The sequence below is a fragment of the Crocuta crocuta genome, unplaced genomic scaffold (genome assembly GCF_008692635.1).
Source record: "Crocuta crocuta isolate KB4526 unplaced genomic scaffold, BGI_CrCroc_1.0 scaffold36, whole genome shotgun sequence".
NCBI classification, from domain to species: domain Eukaryota; kingdom Metazoa; phylum Chordata; class Mammalia; order Carnivora; family Hyaenidae; genus Crocuta; species Crocuta crocuta.
In genome coordinates this window covers 1,788,930-1,794,620 of record NW_027532203.1, presented here as the reverse complement: position 1 = coordinate 1,794,620, position 5,691 = coordinate 1,788,930, and the positions used below count along the sequence as shown (strand labels likewise).

Below are 5,691 nucleotides of genomic sequence, written 5' to 3'. Positions count from 1 at the left end.
TTAGAACAAAATGTATCCATTTCATTTTGGTTATATGTAACTCAGTAAAAGCTAGCAAACTGTTCCAGTTGTAACCCTTTTTAAGTATTTTTTTATTTCAAAATATCCTTGAACAAAACTATATTTGGATTTGACACCAAAAGCAACAAAAGCAAAGCAAAATCAAAACAAGCAGGACCACATCAAACAAAAAACCCACATCTACATAGCAAAGGAAAGAACCAACAAAATGAAAAGTCAGCCTACCAAATGTGGGAAAATAGTTGCACATCATGTATCTGATAAAAGATTAATATCCAGGGGCACCGGGGTGGCTCAGTTGGTTAAGTGACCAGGGCATGATTCCAGTTCAGGAGATGGAGCCCTACCTCAGGTTCTACACTCACAGTGAGGAGTCTCCGTGGGATTCTCTTTCTCCCTTTCTTTCTGCCCCATGCTGATGCACTCTTAAACATTTTCTAAAAATGGGCAGAAGTGAATAGGTGTTTTTCTAAAGACATGCAGGTACATGAAAAGGTGCTTAACGTCACTAATCAGGGAAATATAAATCAACACCACAAAGAGCTATCACTTCACACCTGTTACAATGGCTATGAAAGAAAGAAAGGACGAGTATTGGCGGAGACTTCGAGAAAAACACTTGTGCACTACTGGTAGAAGTGTAAGTTGGTGCAGCCACTATGGAAAACAATATGGAGGCTCAAACAAAAAATAGAACTACCATAGGATTCTGCAATTTAACTTTGGGTGTTTTCCAATGGGGGTAAAATGCTAATATGAAAAGATACCTTCGTTCCTATGTTCACTGTAGCAATATTTATGATAGGCAAGATATGGAAGCATCCTAAGTATCTGTGGGTGGATGAATAGGGAAATGAGTGAAGGGCATCAAGATGTACAAACTTCCAGTTAGAAGTCAGTCCTGGAATGTAATGTACAACATGGTAACTATAGCTAACACTGTATTGTGTATTTGAAAGTTATTGAGACCCTAACAGTCCTAAAAAATAAATAAATAAATAAAAGTAAAAAAGAGTTGGGAACTGATGCAGTAATGGATTTTAACCAGACTTACTGTGGAGATCATTTCACAATATATACAAGTATTAAATCATTTTCTACACCTGAAACTAATAATGTTGTATGTCAATTATATCAAATTATTAAATGTTCAAAGAATTTGAATTACTTGCTATTTCTAATTACTGGTTTTAAAATAAGAAATGCTGGTAGTTTTTCTGTTATGAAGTCTATTGGTACTATTGCTATGTATAGTATCATAGTTAACAGGGGGGATGTTGGCAGTCATAAAGAATGATATTTTTTAGGTGTTAAGTTTCTGCAAGTAATAATTCGTAAAAAGACTTTTCTCTCGATTGACAAAGCAGCTTAATATAGATTTTTTTTTTACACAAAGCTGAATTCCAGAACAAAACCTGGAATCAGAAGGTTGTGACAAAAACGTGGCTGCCAGATTAAACAAAAATACAGGATTCCAAGTTAAACTGAAATAAATTTAAATACCAGTTCAACAGAAATCCCAATATTATATGTGATGTCCTTATAACAAAACATCATTGTTCATCTGAAATTCAGTTAAACTTAGCATCCCGTATTTCTCAAGCCTAAACAAAGAGGAAACAAAAGGACCCCAATAAAAATGTAAAATAAACTCTTCATTGCAGATACAGTAGCATGGCTACAAATCTATTTTAGGTGATTGTAACCATCGGAGTAAAGGGGGAAACTATGTGGAGTCTTCAACGTAAGAGACAGGACTAAAACTTCTGATCTGAAAGAAGGGCTTCAAGGCTGCAGTATTTATGAAGAAAAAAAGAACTGAAAAAGTAAAACAAAAGCTTTTGTTTGGGGTCTTAGAATTATAATCCAGGAGCACATTTCTAGGTGGCCACCAAATTGTGACTCATTAACAGGAAAGCTTACTAGGTTTTTGTTGTTGTTGTTTGTTTGGGTTTTTTTAATTGGAATGAGGAGAAAGGAAAAACCTTCCTTCAGCTGTTTACCAAGAATCATGATTGGTGTTGGCTGCAAATATCTAATATTGCCTAAACTTAACTGGTTGCTAAGGCCATCACCAAGCAGAAGTTCATTACCATAGTAAGTTGCAGGTGTTTGGGCAGAATCTGTGGCGTATCTGCAGTTCGGCCCGGTTCAAAAGTTCATGGTCCACCCGGTGAGGAAGAGCGTAAGGCCCACCTGACTCTATTTTACCTTTCACAGTGGAAACAGGTGTAGATTATGAGAGGCAAAGAGACAACCCTAGTGAGAGGGTACATTCCTGACATCGTTTCCAAGCTCTCATAACCTATGCTGTGTATCATAGCGTCCTGTTACCGCAAGGAGGGGCACAGCTTTGCCCTTGCATAGGGACTAGTGGCCGGGAGGCACCTGGAAAAACTATGGGAACGCACCAAGAGAACACAGGGCAGCCAGGGCAGACTTCTGGGATAAGAGGTACAGGCTACACACTATCCAGGAATACCCATGAGTTCAAAGAGGTGCCTTAGAAGGAATATAATAAGAGGCAGGGAAGGCTTGGGGCGCCTGGGTGGCTTAGTCGGTTAAGCGTCCGACTTTCACTTAGGTCATGATCTCGCGGTTCGTGGGTTCGAGCCCCGCGTCGGGCTCTGTGCTGACTGCCAGCTCAGAGCCTGGAGCCTGTTTCAGTCTGTGACTCCCTCTCTCTCTGACCCTCCGCTGCTCACGCTGTCTCTCTCTCTCTCTCTCCTAGAAATAAATAGAACATTAAAAAAAAAAAAGAGGCAGGGAAGGCTTCACAAGGCGCACACACCACCACCATGCTCTCCCATTTTAAAAGAAAAAAAAGATACTGGAGAGGAAAAACAAACATTCTGTCTCTATTCGTTTCTGCCTACGAACAAAGTACCATAAATTCCGGGGCTTAAAACAACACAAATGTATGTCTTACCGTTCAGGGTCTCAGAAGACAAAACGGGTCTCTTTGTGCTAAAACTATGGCATCTGCTGGACTGCGTTCTGTTCTGGGGGCTCCGGGAGGAGAGCGTCTTCTGCTGCTTTCTCGGTGTCTACAGACGACCCGTACCTCCGGTCAAACGGCCTCTTCCTCCAGCTTCGGAACCAGCCACAACCTCCCAGAACCGGAACTTCCGCTATCACGTGGGCTGCAGCCCCCCTACCCCCTTTATAAAGGCCTATTGATTACACCAGCACCACTGGAAGAAGTCAGGTTACTCTCCCCTTCGAAGGACTCACGTAGCCATCCTGGGTCCACATCGGCAATCAGGGATTCTCTCTCCTTTGTACGGGCCTGTGTTATCACCTTGGGCCCACCTGGGCAACCCAGTATAATCGTCTCAAGATTCTTAACCACTCACATCTGCCAAGTGTTTACCAGCTAAGAGAACATATTCACCAGTTCTGCAAATTAGGGGATGAGCACCTTTGGGGTACTCTCGCTCTGCCTACCACACTTTCGTATGTAAAGATTAAAGCCAAATAGCCCATAACAAACTCATGCTCTTAGTCAAATACTGATTAGTAAATGTCAATGTCACATTTGTTAACCCCAGTTTTTTAAATGTTTATTTATTTCTAAAAAAGGGGAAGGGGCAAAGAGAGGAAGACAGAGCTCCATGCTGGGAGCTCACAGCTTGATGCGAGGCTCAATCTCATGAACTGTGATATCATGACCTGAGCCGAAATCAAGAGTCAGCTGCTTAACTTGACTGAGCCACACGTGCCCCAGTGTATTTTATAAATAAATAAACTGAGGCTTCCAGAGGTTAATTTACTTACTCAAAGTTACGTGCTAGTGAGCAACCTAGCTACGCCATGAGCACCTCGCTGAATTGCTAATCTCTGTCGTCTCAATGTAAACAGGGGAGATGAACTACCCAAAATTTATTTTCTAAATTAATATTAAAATGATAAAAATAGCATAATAAATATAGCATTACATAACTAGTCATTAAGGTAGAACAAATAATGTGCAAAAGACGTGTCTGAAAGTGCTAAGTATTATGTCGAAAAAAACTTCAGGGAACCTCAGTTTATCAGAGAACAATATTTTAGAGGCTCATTGCTTTTTTTTATTTTTTTAATGTTTTATTTATTTCTGAGAGAGAGAGAGACAGCATGATCAGGGGAGGGTCAGAGAGAGAGGGAGACACAGAATCTGAAACAGGCTCCAGGCTCTGAGCTAGCTGTCAGCACAGAGCCCGATGCGGGGCTCGAATCTATGAACCGTGAGATCATGACCTGAGCCGAAGCCAGACGCTTAACCGACTGAGCCATCCAGGCGCCCCAGAGGCCCATTGCTTTTAATAGCTCAAGATCAGGTGGAAGATGAGGAAGATGGAAAGAGAAGGAAGTTGAGCTCTGTATCAATCTCCTACATAGGACATACCAATAAAATGACCTTAGTAGCTTTAAACAACAGGAATTTATTCTCTCACAGTTCTGGAGGCCAGAAGTCCAAACACAAGTTGCTGGCAAGGACATTCTCCCTTCAGAGCTTCTGGTAGGAGAATCCATTCCTTGCCAATTCTGCTTTCTAGTGGCTGCCCAGTATTCTTTGGCATTCCTTGTCTGTGGCCACATCACCCTAATGTCTGCCTCTGATTTACAATCATTCTCTCTTCTTTGTGCCTTCTTCTCTCCATTGTATCTAATCTCCTCCCATGTCTCTTGTATAAAGGTGCATATGATATATTTACGCTATACCTCAATGGCCCTTAACTTAATCACAATTTTCATCATACAATATAATAGTCACTCTCTCGGCCATCTCAGGCAATGTTTATAGGTTCCAAGGATTAGGGTGTGGATATATACTTGGGGTTACCATTTAGCCCAATACAAGCTCACAAGCCATTAGGTAAATGATCAAAGACTTCTTTGTACCTGTAGTTTCTTTGTACATATTAACAATATATTAAAAAAGCATGATTTCAGATTGTATTATATGTCCAAGAAATGACAAACCTATTCTCTAAATTTCTATAGTTCTCATCTTGCAAGCATGGAAGAAAACCAACTTCAAGACTTATAGCCCCTACCTAGACCCTGTGTCCACCTCAGTCATGACAATGGGGGATAATGGACAAGGACAGTCTCCAAAATAGCAAAGAGAGCCTTCCAGTGTGAGGGGCTTACACTACAGAGATGGAAACGCACTAAATTTCTGCCCTTAGGACTCAACGCATCTTGTCCTTGATACTGAGTTCCAATAGCTCCTATATGTTTTCTGATCACTTTTTGCTGTGATAGGAGAAGTCTATGTTTTCTGGAGCTCTGGCACCTATGGATTAGTTGTAAGCCTACTCCTCATCTTTCTTTTCCCTACAACTGTAAGAGACCAGCATCTCTCTCGGCAGTGCTAAGGGAGCCCCCACCACTCCCTTACATTGATTATTAAAACACCATGGCTTTTTGATGTCTTTTGTAATGAATCAATATTCCCCAGCACCAGCCATTTGGCTCAAACTTTAATTCCAGCAAGCACCTCAAAAACGTAATACATTATACCACCAATGCATGTATGAGCTTCTAAAGGTGTTCCCTCCTGCTTCGCCACTAGTGAGTTTGTACCCGGGCTCTCCTGCCATCTCCCAGTGGCTGTCAGCACTTCTGTTACCCTCACAAGAGTTGGGGGTGTCCGTTGTCATCAGCCAGCAGGAGATCAGCCTC

The 5,691-nt window shown here is 41.4% G+C and overlaps 1 long non-coding RNA gene across 2 annotated transcripts in view; it reads right to left on the bottom strand.

Moving 5' to 3' along the window:
- Window positions 1-3,118, bottom strand: part of LOC144242692 (uncharacterized) — a 283,166-nt gene extending 280,048 nt beyond the window's left edge. For both annotated transcript variants that reach the window (XR_013338425.1, XR_013338426.1), the window contains exon 1: window positions 2,951-3,118. This is a non-coding gene — a long non-coding RNA (uncharacterized LOC144242692). The remainder of the gene's footprint in view (window positions 1-2,950) is intronic.
- Between the last annotated feature and the right edge of the window lie 2,573 nt (window positions 3,119-5,691).